At 43.0% G+C, this 15,340-nt stretch overlaps 1 protein-coding gene and 2 pseudogenes across 1 annotated transcript in view; 2 read left to right on the top strand and 1 right to left on the bottom strand.

Annotated features, from left to right (window-relative positions):
* Nucleotides 1-15,340, top strand: part of LOC135051349 (solute carrier family 13 member 2-like) — a 257,947-nt gene that overhangs the window by 168,156 nt on the left and 74,451 nt on the right. The gene's annotated exons all lie outside the window — the stretch shown is intronic.
* On the bottom strand, nucleotides 4,675-4,793 carry LOC135052277 (5S ribosomal RNA; annotated as a pseudogene).
* On the top strand, nucleotides 11,394-11,511 carry LOC135052640 (5S ribosomal RNA; annotated as a pseudogene).

The raw sequence follows: 15,340 nt of genomic DNA, 5'->3' as shown, positions 1-15,340 counted from the left end.
CCAACTGAAATAGGAAGAGTCCGTTGAGAAATTACTCCACCAGGAATACGGCTTCCATCAACCGCAGATAATGAAATGGAACGGGACAAATCTCGCACAGGGATCTGAAGTTGTTGAACCAGATGGGCTGTGATGAAATTCTCTGCTGCTCCTGTATCTAAAAGAGAGAGAATGGACTTAGTACCTTGCGAGAGTTCAATAGTGACTGGTAGAGTAGGTTCAGAGGATTTTGGAGACCGAGACAATACTCCTAACCTGGTGTCTCCTAGCCCAGTTATGAGCGGGAGTTTCCCGGACGCTGTGGGCATGATGCCACCATGTGTCCCGGTGCCCCACAGTAAAGACACAAATTTTCTCAACGCCGTTTATGGCGCCCCTCAGGAGTAAGTCGGGCCCGGTTAGCTGCATGGGTTAGTCAGGAGAATCTACTGCTAGCAGAGGGGGTGCCAGAGGTACAGGGCAGAAACGATAGCGATTGTCCTTGCTTTTTTCAGCCTGCCTCTCCCGGAATCGTAGATCGACTTTGTTACATAATGAAATGAGGTCATCCAGTTTTGGTGGTAAGTCTCGAGTCGCTAGATTATCCTTCAAATGGTCAGAAAGGCCACTCCAAAACACTGCAACCAAAGCTTCCTCATTCCAATGTAGTTCAGACACGTAGGTTTGAAACTGAATGATATACTGGCCTATTTCCTTGGCGTATACGCATAATCTCAATGGATGCTGATGTCAAGCGTCCCGGTTCATCAAAGATCTTCCTAAAAGTGGCTAGGAATTTTGGATAGTTACTCAGCAGAGCATCATCTCTTTTCCAGAGCAGTGAGACCCATTCCAGGGCAGCCCCTGAGAGTAAGGAGACTGTGTACGCCACCTTCGCCTTTTGCATTGGGAAATTGGCTGACTGTAACGTAAAGTGCACATCGCACTGATTAAGGAATCCACAACAGAGTTTAGAGTTCCCATCGAACTTGTTGGAGGTTGGCAAATGGAGAGAGGATGGTGATGACCCCAATGACGCCAGTACGGGCTGAGAAACTTGTGACTCCGGTCGACGGGCAGGAGTAGTATTCGCTAGAGAGGCTTGGATGGAATCCTGCTGAGTGGATATCTCTTGGAGGCACTGCGCCAAATGTCGCTGTGAATTTTCCAATCCCTCCAGACGCCTTGCTATGCTGTGTAGGAGATCTGAGACAGAATCCTGTCCAGTTCCTGGATCCATGTGGCCAGTGCAAACTGTCACGTCTGAGGATTCTTGTGGATCCGGATTTAGGGAAGATGATTCTGGTGCACTTGGATCTCTGAATAACAAACGAGCGGGACGGATGAAGGTCTTCTGCATTTATTACTTGGAGTAGTTTAACAGAGTTCGCCAAAGACAGTTGAATAGAGATACTACTGTAAGTTAGCGGGTGGCTGAGGATACCGGAACCGTGACCCAGTACTTTAAGGAGGAATTCTGAAGGCTGGTTACTGCGGCATCCAGAACAGGAAGCTGGGTAGGACACGGGAACAGAGTTGGCAGTCTGCATAAGGCTATATCAGGAGGCTTGGGTAATTTGCTGTAACAAGAACCTGACACTGGAGACGCTGCGGGAGCACAGAGAACTAGCTTCACAGATACTGTGAAAGACGTTGCACTGGCAAATTCCCTCCTCCAGGCCTTCCTGACTTATAGCAGCTGCTCAGAGCTACTTGGCCACAGGGAAGTGATAAATTGGTGAAGTGTGGGCAAGACAGGCTTTTTGCCCATATCCAAGATGTCCACCGGGAACACAGCTCAGCCTGTTCACAGAAGCCCTGGCTCCACAGCAGTACTGCTAACCCCTGCCGGAGGAACATGCTTCCAGTCTGCTGAGCTGCCATCCAGTGCCCCTGCCTGTCCTCCCAGCACACCCTGCCCGGCGCCAGCAGCCCGCACCTCCGCCAGCGGGACCTCTCCAAAGGGACTGGACAGGTAAGAGCCGGCTCCCCTGCACAGTCTCCCACCTGACCGTGACAGTTTCTCTGTGTTTCCAGTGGGAAATGCCTGGTGGTGGCAGCAAAATACCCACCCACTGCACAGTGGGTGGAGTAAGTAACAGGCGGTGATTGATGGTAAGAGGGAATCCCCTATTGGCCAGGTCTATGAGACCCAAAAGATATAAGGTTTAAATGATCAAGCACTATAAAGAAGCAAAGTGCGTTTTGTGAGTGATGCAAATATGGAAACTCCAGTCAAGTTCCAAATAGAGTACATAGGAATCCCAATTTACTCCTATTCCGAAGGCTGATGACATCACTTACGCCAGTACTCTGGAGTGTATAGGCTTTCCTCCAATGTGAATGTTTTGAACTGCATCCATTGTAATTGTACAAATTCACTTTGCAGTAGGAGATATACAGTACAGCTACTTCCTCCGCAGCCTTACCATCGACACAGCCGAATAGCATCACTTCCAGTTCTAGTTACTGCCGGAACGGCAATAAGTGTACTAAACCACTTTATTTACATTGAGCAAATAGTCACATAACCCTGACTTTCAGTTTTCGGCATTGACAAAATGTCACACTTGGTCCTGATTGGCATGTCTGGTTGCAGGTGACAGTTCCAGTCACTTCCGGTTACAGTTGGCACTGGACCAGAAGAACCAATCATTCAATTCAGGTTCTGCCTCTAAAGAGAGAAACGCTGACACTGGGATCATCTAAGCATTAAGGAAGAGACCATGCACCTCAAAACGCATTGGCAACCTGATCCCATATATTTTGGACTTACCTGTGGACTCTTGTACTTACATCTGGACAAGCCTAGGAGCCAAAGCAGGGTATATCTGGAAATACTTTGCTACGACCACCTGTGGCTCTAACACCTCCATTTGTGTATGATCTACAAAATTTACATTCCAGTCCTTAACGTGATCTTTATTTTTGCTAATATTTTCATACTATACATTGCCATTCATATGAGCTGATTACTGTGTATGGTAAAACCAGTTTGCTTACTTTTGCAAGTTATGGTTGCTTATAGTATTGTTATCTATCCAAGTTATTAATTGATCTAACCAGTGTGGATGGTTACAATATTACTCATTGATTAATTTCACATTTGACTTGCTTCTGACACTTATTCATTATACAATTTTTAAGAGCATATCCCTGTGGCTCTGTATTAAAAGTATATGATTCACTTTCAAGTGTTACAAATACCTGAATTTTTTACTTTTAGATTAAAATTGTGTGTTTTCTATATTGCATTGCCAACTTTGTATATTTATGCACTAAGTATGGTTTAGAGGAAGTCATACCCCATTTACTTCCCCAATTCTTAGAATTGCATATACAATACATCACTATCATGGTTCACACTGGATAGTGCCCATCTGAAGCACAACTTTTCTTTATTCAGATATCTCATGTGCCCATGAGAGCCGGCTTCTTAACTGATATGCAGAGATACAGCTGATGTTACCTTCTCAAAGTCTTTACCTCAATCGTGAGGAGCAATGTTTGTATAACAGCAAGGAGATTAACAATAAATTCAATAAAATCCATATAGTTTTTTTCCAAACTTCACAGACATAATGCAAACAGTTGATATCAAAGAGTCCATGTACAAGATACCAAGCTTTATTATGTTTGATGTGATATAGAAACCCGGCGCTATACTGTTCATACATTTACCGTCTGAAGAGAATTGGTGTACACCAATAGTGGAATAGGCTAAAGGGTTTATAATTAGTTCATGGTTCAGACTTTTTTCATAGCCACATGTCTAATTTACCTGTATTCGCATGTGTCCCCTTACTGTAGTGACTAACTTACCTATATCCCCTTATGTCACATCTCCCATGACTTAATCACCTATATCATCTAATGTGCCCTCTCTCCCATGACTAATGGGGACATGTACTAAGCAGTGATACAAGTGGAGAAGTGAGCCAGTGGAGAAGTTGCTCATGACAACCAATCAGTTGCTCTGTATACTTTTATAGTATCCACAAACAAGGGTGTGACTTCTCACCAGTCCCAAAATTCAAGTAATAATATATCAAACCAGAATTATATTCATATGTAGGAGTGCTTCCTATTAATTGTACTTGGTGGTGCACCCAGAGTCAGGAAGAAACTAGAGAAAAAACAACTTTGCAGAAGACTCTTTTGTGGGTGCACTCTTGTTTTTGTTATATGACTAATAATTAAAACATAACTTTTATTAACACATTTTAAAATAAATCCTCACTCTCATACTCCACCATATTTAGTTAATAAGAATTATACTTATACATACTTATATTATATTATTAAATATTAAATATGGATAAGAACCCCAAATTGGGTTATTATCACAAAAAAATTGGAAATGTTCTGGTTAGTCCATAACCAAAAGACTTATAGGGGGATGTAGACACTATAGCTCTACATCCGATTCCTAACCAACCAGCACAAGCAAAGCTTGTTTTAATGAGACCTCAATGGGTCATGATTGACCGGACCATTCTTATCAGGAGTATGTATCCTAAAAACAATATATGCACATGTGGGGGTGCCTACTAGATTCCCCCGTGGTTTAGAGATAATAAGTTTGGCTGATTTTTACTTTAAGTATCTAGGAGAAGAAAGAAGGCAAGAGAGAAAGGAAAAAAAGGGAAGGAAAAGTGGTGATCCTGCTGCTGGCATCCGGTCGAAATGGGTCATTAATTACAACACCGGGTATTCTCTGGGGGTCCCCCTCACAGGTACTGACCCAGCCCACCACCGTTTTGCTTCCAAGATCGGACGAGATCGGGCTCTGTCGGTGGGGTATGGTAGTAACTATTAGACGCAATTGGTCGACTCACCAATGAGAGTGCACCTAATTAAAGAAATCAGAAGAAAGGCAAGCTGCGGATCTGCTGTCTACGTTAGACGCAGGATTTACCTGTGAATCATAGATGAGAGTCCGCGGATATAAGAAAAATTATAAGTAAAGGTAAAGGTAAACGTTTGCTGAAGAAACTATATAAAACAATGATCTAACAATGACAATATAGGCCAGACCAATATGTGCTGACTATAGCCTATACTAAATTTTACCCCAAATATTCCTACCTATAAGCACAATGCATTATATCACTGGGCAGGTAAGGAAATACAGAGAAATTAGTATAAAGAAATTATGTCTGGTATTGGTCTGAATTGTTGAATAGGCACTGTCAATTTGTTTGATAACTTAGACACACACTTTTTTTTTAGAGAGCCCCTGCTGTGGGCTAAATCAGACTGGAACGGCTTATGACACGTGCTACATTTGCACTGATTGTTCCCACATACAGAATATAATCAAAGTTACAACCAAAAGTATAGGGCTGTTATACTAGGGAAGCCAGCCAATAGAGAGGGGTGTGTCTAAACAACAAAGTTATTAACTGCTCCAAGTTGTCTATAGGGCAAAGAAAAAGTGTAAAGAAAAGTGCAAAAAAAATGCAAGAATGCAAAGAAAGATACAATTGTCATATCATGTCTGTAACCAGCAAAATTCAACACTGTATAAATCTGATAAATGAGAATTGATTTTAGTGCTACTAACAGATATTGGTTTCAGAAAGTTGTAAAAGTGTACACAAAAGTTATAAAAATGTGTATAAAGAGATACAAGAAAATACCAGTCCCTGCCCAGGTCCCTGGATCAGTCTGGAGTTAAGAGGATCTGCATCATACTCCTGATGTCCTTGGTCAAATGAGGAAAACGCGTTTCACCCGTCCTGCGGGCTTGTACACTTCCAATTCTACTGATTGCAGTGATAAGTCTGGTTTAAATACCAGTTACTGATAACCCAGGCAATCGCTGGGGTACACAATTACCTGCCTGATTGGTTTCAGGCAATCGGCTGTGATCAGCGGAAGTGACGTCCTTCCACTGGTTGCTAAGTTACCCTTAATGATTATGTTTACTGAAAGAAAAAAGGATCCATGTGCACGATTGCAGACAAATGTATCAGGACTCACTGTCGCTGCATCCTTAGGCTATCTACTGGCTATATTGCTGGTGCCCCGTCACGTCTCCCCGGCAACCCGGGTGGAGGCGACACGTCACATCCGGTTAATGCCTGGGCGTCCCGTTGCTAGGCAACTGGGAAGGAGGTTCTACTGTGTTCCTGCCACTGCACCCTTCGGTTGTCTGCTCGCTACCGTGTTGGTGCCATCATCACGTCTCCCCGGCAATCCGGGCAGAGACGACACGTCACATCCGGTGGTGCCTGGGCGTCCCGTTGCTTGGCAACTGGGAAGGAGATGTTCCTATATATGTGGGGGCAGATAAATATCAAACACTCAAATGTGCAGTGCCCCAATCACCATGGTTAAATTACCCTATTGGTTGTACATACTGAAAAGGAAAAGAGAGAAGCGGAAGGACGAGGGTAGAAACGAAGAAGTGTAGGGGTGCGGACAGCCGGGGAGACGGCACGCGGCATCCTATTGGTATCTAGGCATCTCGTTGCTAAGTCACTGGGGGGGAGTGTTCCTATGTGTATTGGGGGCAGATAGACATCATGTACTAGGATGTGCGGTGTCCCGGTAGCCCCCTTTGTTAGCATATAATGTATTCTATGCGGGCGGGGTAAGACCATATATGGACATGACGCAGTATATAGAGCTTGGCCTGAAACAGTCAGCCCAAGAAAAAATGTCGGGCTGTTGTCTATAACCTGGCCGCCTAGATAGAGGTATTATACCTCAGGATATAAAATGCATAACAATTACCCTTGATATTATAATTAATTGATTATAATAATAGGCAATTATAATCTGGCCGCCCAGGGTAGAGGTATTGTACCTCAGGATATAAATTGCATAATAATTACCCTTGATATTGTAAAATGCTTTATTACAATACGGGGCAATTATGGTGAGCCTAGCTACATAATTGAAGTGATCCTAAAAGGTGAGATCAGGCTGGGATGTGCTGACTGTGTAACATTTTTTCTAATTAAGGGTAGTGTGTAGGAGTGATGATGGAAGTGAAAATAGTTTGTTGCGTTTGATTTATTGGGTTTGAAGTGGTGAGTCTTATGAGCTGGTGAATTATTTGACTAAATTGGTGCGGTGTTGGGTACAGCCATGGGGGCAGCATGTGCACCCACTTACGCAAACTTGTTTTTGGGCTGGTGGGAGAAGAAATATGTCTTCACGGACACCAATGATCAATATACAGAACATGTGATGTTGTGGCTAAGATATATAGATGACATCTTTGTCGTATGGGATGGGGACCAAGATCTCTTGATGGAATTTATTAAGCTTCTGAACAACAACGACCTGAACATAAAGCTGACACACACCATTGACCAGAAGAAAATAGCCTTCCTCGACATCAACATCTATAAATCCAGCACTGGCAATTTATCAACTGAACTCTACCAAAAAGAAACATCAACCAATAGCCTTTTGTTCCAAACCAGTGCGCATTTCCCACCGACGGTAGAAAATATACCCAAGGGAGAATTCCTGAGACTTCGGAGAAATTGCTCAGAAGATGCGGTTTTCAAATGTAAAAGCCAAGAACTCTCTCATCGGTTATATGAGAGAGGTTACAGCAAAAGATCCTTGAAACGGGCATATAAAGAAGCAATCAAGATACCCAGGGATACTCTAATTTTTCCTACCAAAATTTCCAGCCAACCTGATGAAAAGATCAGATTCATCGGGACTTTTTGCCCGGAATGGAGACAGATCAAGAAGGCGATTGAGAAACATCTTCCTATACTCCGATTGGATAAGACCTTGGCACCACTGATAGACACCAACATACAAATGAGTTGGAGGAGATCAAGTAACATCAAGGACCTCCTAGTGCGGAGTCATTTCCAAACAAGAACTACCAAGCCAAACACCTTGAGGGGCACCTTTCCATGCGGACATTGTAAAGCTTGTCCTCAGATATTGAAAGTAAACTCTATATCTGATCGCTATGGTAAACTTATATCCATCCGACATTTTTTTAACTGCAATACCCAAGGCCTGATCTACTGCATTGAGTGCAGCTGTAATTTGAGATATGTAGGGATGACGACCCGAAAATTTAAGGAGCGAATCTTGGAACATGTGGGAACTTGCCGCAATGCCGCCAGTGACCTCAGGCGAATGAGAAAACTGACCTCGGTGGCGAGACATTTTCATTCGTGTTACACAGATTTCCTGAAAGATCTCAAGGTTTATGGCCTGGAAAAAGTTCAGTTGGGCATCAGAGGAGGAGATCTTAGCAAGGAACTTCTGAAGAAAGAAACGGAATGTATATTTACATAAATGGGACCAATGGGTCTCAACGAAAGCATAAACTATAGTGCTTTTCTCTAGTTAACCAGATGATACGCCAGCATTTCTCTACTCTGCATGCCCATTAATCCTAATAACTGTGTCACTCCTCTTTCTTCTTTCTCACAACAGGTCCCTCTCCTTTATTTCCCCTACTCACCCTTCCTATACTCATTAATCCGCTCAATTTAGCACTATCCCAGATATACATCATGATCCTTAACAGGACCAATTAATAGGACTCCTCAGCCTGATAATCAGGACATTCATGGTATCCTCTTTTTCAGGGGCTCTAGCACCTTCCCTTATCTATCAGCCTAATCACCATTATAATGTACACACCAGTATCCTCTTTGTAATATCATCGAGTAGCAACATGACACGAAATAAGCTCTCCAGAGCAATGAATTGAACATCATTTAACCTACTATAATATGAAAAATTCTCAAGTAATACTCACATTCCCATTTTAATGTTATACCCTCTTAATATTTCACCCCTACTTCACAATTACAGTGGTCGTTACACAATCACTGCACTTTTTGGCATCACCCCACACACACACTCATGATCATTCACATAATTCAGACACACAACACACCTCACTCTCTAACACCAATAGTTTTACGAGCATACATGTCCCACATTTCACGGTTTGGGCACCCTGTCACGATAATGGTTTTGTTTTATTATTTTCAGCACACACGTTTTTCACCTTCACTCGCTTTTTTCACTTTTCACCGCTTACTCCAACCAGTAGGTCCCTAGTAATTATTAAATGGACACCCACTATGAGGCACACCAGCACACCCTTTTACAACCTTGAACCCATTTCCTGACAGGTCCACACACAACACACCCAACACCGCACCAATATAGTCAAATAATTCACCAGCTCATAAGACTCACCACTTCAAACCCAATAAATCAAACTCAACAAACTATTTTCACTTCCATCATCACTCCTACACACTACCCTTAATTAGAAAAAGGGTTACACAGTCAGCACATCTCAGCCTGCTCTCACCTTTTAGGATCACTTCAATTATGTAGCTAGGCTCACCATAATTGCCCCATATTGTAATGAAGCATTTTACAATATCAAGGGTAATTATTATGCAATTTATATCCTGAGGTACAATACCTCTACCCTGGGTGGCCAGATTATAATTGCCTCTTATTATAATCAATTAATTATAATATCAAGGGTAATTGTTATGCATTTTATATCCTGAGGTATAATACCTCTATCTAGGCGGCCAGGTTATAGACAACAGCCCGACATTTTTTATTGGGCAGACTATTTCAGGCCAAGCTCTATATACCGCGTCATGTCCATATATGGTCTTACCCCGCCCGCATAGAATACATTATATGCTAACAACGGGGGCTACCGGGACACCACACATCCTAGTACAGGATGTATATCTGCCCCCAATACACATAGAAACACTCCCCCCCCTTAGCAACGAGATGCCTAGATACCAATAGGATGCCGCGTGCCGTCTCCCCGGCTGTCCGCACCCCTACACTTCTTCATTTCTTCCCTCGTCCTTCCTCTTCTCTCTTTTCCTTTTCAGTATGTACAACCAATAGGGTAATTTAACCATGGCGATTGGGGCACTGCACATTTGAGTGTTTGATATTTATCTGCCCCCACATATATAGGAACATCTCCTTCCCAGTTGCCAAGCAACGGGACGCCCAGGCACCACCGGATGTGACGTGTCGTCTCTGCCCGGATTGCCGGGGAGACGTGATGATGGCACCAGCACCGTAGCGAGCAGACAACCGAAGGGTGCAGCGGCAGGAACACAGTAGAACCTCCTTCCCAGTTGTCTAGCAACGGGATGCCCAGGCATTAACCGGATGTGACGTGTCGCCTCCGCCCGGGTTGCCGGGGAGACGTGACGGGGCACCAGCAATATAGCCAGTAGATAGCCTAAGGATGCAGCGACAGTGAGTCCTGATACATTTGTCTGCAATCGTGCACATGGATCCTTTTTTCTTTCAGTAAACATAATCATTAAGGGTAACTTAGCAACCAGTGGAAGGACGTCACTTCCGCTGATCACAGCCGATTGCCTGAAACCAATCAGGCAGGTAATTGTGTACCCCAGCGATTGCCTGGGTTATCAGTAACTGGTATTTAAACCAGACTTATCACTGCAATCAGTAGCATTGGAAGTGAACAAGCCCGCAGGACGGGTGAAACGCGTTTTCCTCTTTTGACCAAGGACATCAGAAGTATGATGCAGATCCTCTTAACTCCAGACTGATCCAGGGATCTGGGCCGGGACTGGTATTTTCTTGTATCTCTTTATACACATTTTTATAACTTTTGTGTACACTTTTACAACTTTCTGAAACCAATATCTGTTAGTAGCACTAAAATCCATTCTGATTTATCAGATTTATACAGTGTTGAGTTTTGCTTGTTACAGACATGATATAACAATTGTATCTTTCTTTGCATTCTTGCATTTTTTTTGCACTTTTCTTTACACTTTTCCTTTGCCCTATAGACAACTGGGAGCAGTTAATAACTTTGTTGTTTAGACACACCCCTCTCTATTGGCTGGCTTCCCTAGTATAACAGCCCTATACTTTTGGTTGTAACTTTGATCATATTCTGTATGTGGGAACAATCGGTGCAAATGTAGCACGTGTCATAAGCCGTTCCAGTCTGATTTAGCCCACAGCAGTGGCTCTCTAAAAAAAAGTGTGTGTCTAAGTTATCAAACAAATTGACAGTGCCTATTCAACAATTCAGACCAATACCAGACATAATTTCATTATACTAATTTCTCTGTATTTCCTTACCTGCCCACTGATATAATGCATTGTGCTTATAGGTAGGAATATTTGGGGTAAAATTTAGTATAGGCTATAGTCAGCACATATTGGTCTGGCCTATATTGTCATTGTTATATCATTGTTATATAGTTTTTTTCAGCAAACGTTTACCTTTACTTATAATTTTTCTTATATCCGTGGACTCTCATCTATGATTCACAGGTAAATCCTGCGTCTAACGTAGACAGCAGATCCGCAGCTTGCCTTTCTTCTGATTTCTTTAATTAGGTGCACTCTCATTGGTGAGTCGACCAATTTCGTCTAATAGTTACTACCATACCCCACCGACAGAGCCCGATCTCGTCCGATCTTGGAAGCAAAACGGTGGTGGGCTGGGTCAGTACCTGTGAGGGGAACCCCAGGGAATACCCGGTGTTGTAATTAATGACCCATTTTGACCGGATGCCAACAGCAGGATCACCACTTTTCCTTCCCTTTTTTTCCTTTCTCTCTTGCCTTCTTTCTTCTCCTAGATACTTAAAGTAAAAATCAGCCAAACTTATTATCTCTAAACCACGGGGGAATCTAGTAGGCACCCCCACATGTGCATATATTGTTGTTAGGATACATACTCCTGATAAGAATGGTCCGGTCAATCATGACCCATTGAGGTCTCATTAAAACAAGCTTTGCTTGTGCTGGTTGGTTAGGAATCGGATGTAGAGCCATAGTGTCTACATCCCCCTACAAGTCTTTTGGTGATAGACTAACCAGAACATTTCCAATTTTCTTTGTGATAATAACCCAATTTGGGGTTCTTATCCATTTTTAATAATATAAGCACAATTGTGTGTATAAGTATAATTCTTATTAACTAAATACTGTATGATGGAGTATGAGAGTGAGGATTTATTTTAAAATGAGTTAATAAAAGTTATGTTTTAATTATTAGTCATATAACAAAAACAAGAGTGCACCCACAAAAGAGTCTTCTGCAAAGTTGTTTTTTCTCTACTTTTATAGTATGCAAATTATAAATGTTACATCAATGCTAATTGGTTGCCATGGGCAACTTCTCCACTGGCTCACTTCTCCACTTTTATCATTGCTTAGTTCATGTCCCCCTGACTTACCTATCATCCCTTATGTCCCCTCTCCCTCATCACTAACTTGCCTACTGTATATACCCATATATCCTTTCATTGATCAATAACTTACCTTTATCTTCATGTCTACTCACTCTGATGACCAACATATATCTGCCGCTTATGGGTTTCTGACCAGAGTGTCAACACTGAATGCTCACAAGGTCTGAACGTTGACATTATGAACATGTTGACATTTTAACCATGTTGATCTTTGTGAATATCAACATATTGGTTGTGGAGCTAATGTCCAGGTCGACATTCTGTTGAAATTCAGAACCTGTCGACATTCTGGTGTCAACATTGTGAATGTTGACTTTTCATATTACACCCCACTCTCTCATGACTAACTTACTTATATACCCTTATGTCCACCTACTGTCCCGACTAACTTACTTATATCAATTGGTTTCAACTCATGTATGTCTTATTGAAACATAAATTGTGTGAAATCAATGGTTATTTTAGAAGGAAATGTTAGACACCCAAACATACATTATGGGCGCAGACTCATTAATGGGTGTAAGTTCCCTAAATCAAAATAGGGTCAAGCAGCCAGGTATGCACAAAGCAGACAATTACGTTTGCAAATTATGAAAAGCCACATGTATGTAAAACTCTTATATGAAGGTAACTAGACAAAGCCAGGCGGATCAGGCCCATCACCCTGTGAAATGGGGGAGAAATGGAATATTATTGCACACACATCTATATAAGGTTGTACTGGCACAGTAGAGATGAGTAAATAATAATCTTCTTTGGGAGAAAAGTAAATAGGGAATACATTTAATTAGTGATTGTGTGTGTGTATATATATATATATATATATATATATATATATATATATATTGATAAAGGGGGTATTGCTCTTCCTACTACTTTTTCTATCTGCTCCCATTGCTTGTATTACATTAATATATTTCATATCTTTGAAGCAAATGTATAATTTTAACCATTTAGGGTTTTATAATAATTAATCACTAATTGTATACCTTTTAATAACATACTCGCAGAGGTTGTACCTAGACATATATCTTTAAATCTTTAGGAATATTCTATTCATGGAAGAATGCACGCCAGTCATATAAAATGTAAAACGCAAGAATGTATTTCAACAAACAATTGATACTCATAGAATTCACATTTATCATTAAACAGTATTGGTCAAATACAATGCAAGTCACCATAGAATATTTTCACAGGTTCACACTATATAAGATAGAAATAGTATGAAAGACGAGTGTAAGAAGTGTATGTATATGTGTGTGTATATTTATTTATTACTGGGGAAATATTCTCCAAGCTCTCGGCAAATCACAGATTTGATCAAATCAAACCCTAGATTTATTGGGAGATATTGGAGAAATATATATCTGAAGAAACATCTAAGGGGAATATTGATTTTGGGTTATGTATGTGTGTGTGTGTGGAGGGGGGGGGGCAGCATGTGACTGCATGGTCTATTGCAGGGGTGGCCAAACAGTCGATCGCGATCGACTGGTCGATCGCGGATATGCGACCAGTCGATCGCGATCCGCCGCCCATCCATAAGAGGCGAGGAGAGTGCAGCACGCGCCTCTCCTGCCTGCCGCCCTGCCCCTCAGTCTGGTCTCCAGCTGTGATGGCGGAGTGTATAGCTCAAATCAGGTGCCGGTTCGTTAGCCAATCAGAGCTTGTGGACTGGCGCCTGATTTGAGATATACACACTGCCGTCACCGCCGGAGACCAGACTGAGAGGCAGGACAGCAGGCAGGAGAGGCGCGCGCTGCGCTCTCCACACAGCAGCAAAATTGTGAGCAGCACTATGGGGGCATATCTGGCACTGTGGGCACATGGCACAGTGGGGGCGTATCTGGCATTGTGGGGGCATATCTGTATCTGGCACTGTGGGGTCATATGTGGCACTGTGTGGGCATATCTAGCACTGTGGGCACATGGCACTGTGGGGGCATATCTGGCACTGTGGGGGCATATCTGTATCTGGCACTGTGGAGGCATATCTAGCACTGTGGGCACATGGCACTGTGGGGGCATATCTGTATCTGGCACTGTGGGGTCATATGTGGCACTGCGGGGGCATACCTGGCACTGTGGGGGCATATCTGGCACTGTGGGCACATGGCTCTGTGGGGGCATATCTGTATCTGGCACTGTGGGGTCATATGTGGCACTGTGGGGGCATATCTAGCACTGTGGGCACATGGCACTGTGGGGACATATCTGTTTGTGGCACTGTGAGGACATATCTGGCACTGTGGGCACATGGCACTGTGGGGGCATATCTGTATCTGGCACTGTGGGGTCATACGTGGCACTGTGGGTGCATATCTAGCACTGTGGGCACATGGCACTGTGGGGGCATATGTGTATCTGGCACTGTGGGGGCATATGTGGCACTGTGGGGGCATAAATGGCACTGTGGGTGCATAACTGGCACTGTGGGGGCATATCTGGCACTGTGGGCACATGGCACTGTGGGGGAATATCTGTATCTGGCACTGTGGGGTCATACGTGGCACTGTGGGGGCATATCTAGCAAATGTGGGCACATGGCACTGTGGGGGCATATGTGTATCTGGCACTGTGGGAGCATATGTGGCACTGTGGGGGCATAACTGGCACTGTGGGTGCATATCTGGCACTGTGGGGCATATGTGTATCTGGCACTGTGAGGGCATATGTGTTTGAGGTTTTTACCTGTGGGGGCCATAGTATTATTTCGTGCGAGACAGTCATTACACTCTGTGCAGCAAGGCTACGTCCCTTTTTTGTTATACCACGCCCACTTTTTGTTATGCCACACCCCTTTTTTGAACGCGCGGGTAGATCACAAAAGCTTTTCAGCTTTCAAAGTAGATCACCGACTACAAAAGTCTGGCCACCACTGGTCTATTGTAATGTCGGCAGCCACATGGCAGCAGCCATCTTATGTTTCCAGGTTCAAACACATGGCATTCTTTGTTAGGCCATAAAAAGTCACATGGCAGCAGACATTTTTGGATGAACCAACATATCTCTGGAAGACACCACTATATTCCAGAATTAATAAACTACAACATATTACTTATGTACTGATTTCACAATTCCAACCAACACAGTATCTCAATAACCAAAAAATATTGTATGCT

Source organism: Pseudophryne corroboree, chromosome 2 (assembly GCF_028390025.1).
Source record: "Pseudophryne corroboree isolate aPseCor3 chromosome 2, aPseCor3.hap2, whole genome shotgun sequence".
Taxonomy (NCBI): Eukaryota; Metazoa; Chordata; class Amphibia; order Anura; family Myobatrachidae; genus Pseudophryne; species Pseudophryne corroboree.
The sequence above is the reverse complement of the archived record's forward strand: the minus strand, read 5'-3'. Positions and strand labels throughout refer to the sequence as shown.